This window comes from Schistocerca piceifrons, unplaced genomic scaffold (genome assembly GCF_021461385.2).
Source record: "Schistocerca piceifrons isolate TAMUIC-IGC-003096 unplaced genomic scaffold, iqSchPice1.1 HiC_scaffold_1886, whole genome shotgun sequence".
Lineage (NCBI taxonomy): Eukaryota > Metazoa > Arthropoda > Insecta > Orthoptera > Acrididae > Schistocerca > Schistocerca piceifrons.
In genome coordinates, this window is record NW_025727774.1 from 960,212 (window position 1) to 961,685 (window position 1,474).

At 51.6% G+C, this 1,474-nt stretch overlaps 1 non-coding gene across 1 annotated transcript; it reads left to right on the forward strand.

Moving 5' to 3' along the window:
- Positions 1 to 1,125: 1,125 nt before the first annotated feature.
- On the forward strand, positions 1,126 to 1,202 carry Trnas-cga. The gene has a single exon. It is a non-coding gene; the product is annotated as a tRNA-Ser (tRNA).
- Positions 1,203 to 1,474: the final 272 nt, after the last annotated feature.

Sequence of the window (1,474 nt, forward strand, 5' to 3'; positions counted from 1 at the left end):
TTTAATCTGCCAGGAAGTTTCATATCAGCGCACACTCCGCTGCAGAGTGAAAATCTCATTCTGGAAACATTCCCCAGGCTGTAGCTATGCCATGTCTCTGCAATATCCTTTCTTTCAGGAGTGCTAGTTCTGCAAGGTTCGCAGGAGAGCTTTTGTAAAGTTTGGAAGGTAGGAGACGAGGTACTGGCAGAAGTAAAGCTGTGAGGATGGAGCGTGAGTCGTGCTTGGGTGGCTCGGTTGGTAGAGCACTTGCCCGCGAGAGGCAAAGGTCCCGAGTTCGAGTCTCGGTCCGGCACGCAGTTTTAATCTGCCAGGAAGTTTCATATCAGCGCACACTCCGCTGCAGAGTGAAAATCTCATTCTGGAAACATTCCCCAGGCTGTAGCTATGCCATGTCTCTGCAATATCCTTTCTTTCAGGAGTGCTAGTTCTGCAAGGTTCGCAGGAGAGCTTCTGTAAAGTTTGGAAGGTAGGAGACGAGGTACTGGCAGAAGTAAAGCTGTGAGGATGGAGCGTGAGTCGTGCTTGGGTGGCTCGGTTGGTAGAGCACTTGCCCGCGAGAGGCAAAGGTCCCGAGTTCGAGTCTCGGTCCGGCACGCAGTTTTAATCTGCCAGGAAGTTTCATATCAGCGCACACTCCGCTGCAGAGTGAAAATCTCATTCTGGAAACATTCCCCAGGCTGTAGCTATGCCATGTCTCTGCAATATCCTTTCTTTCAGGAGTGCTAGTTCTGCAAGGTTCGCAGGAGAGCTTCTGTTATCTTTGGAAGGTAGGAGACGAGGTACTGGCAGAAGTAAAGCTGTGAGGATGGAGCGTGAGTCGTGCTTGGGTGGCTCGGTTGGTAGAGCACTTGCCCGCGAGAGGCAAAGGTCCCGAGTTCGAGTCTCGGTCCGGCACGCAGTTTTAATCTGCCAGGAAGTTTCATATCAGCGCACACTCCGCTGCAGAGAGAAAATCTCATTCTGGAAACATTCCCCAGGCTGTAGCTATGCCATGTCTCTGCAATATCCTTTCTTTCAGGAGTGCTAGTTCTGCAAGGTTCGCAGGAGAGCTTCTGTTAACTTTGGAAGGTAGGAGACGAGGTACTGGCAGAAGTAAAGCTGTGAGGATGGAGCGTGAGTCGTGCTTGGGTGGCTCGGTTGGTAGAGCACTTGCCCTCGAGAGGCAAAGGTCCCGAGTTCGAGTCTCGGTCCGGCACGCAGTTTTAATCTGCCAGGAAGTTTCATATCAGCGCACACTCCGCTGCAGAGTGAAAATCTCATTCTCTAAACATTCCCCAGGCTGTAGCTATGCCATGTCTCTGCAATATCCTTTCTTTCAGGAGTGCTAGTTCTGCAAGGTTCGCAGGAGAGCTTCTGTAAAGTTTGGAAGGTAGGAGACGAGGTACTGGCAGAAGTAAAGCTGTGAGGATGGAGCGTGAGTCGTGCTTGGGTGGCTCGGTTGGTAGAGCACTTGCCCGCGAGAGGCAAAGGT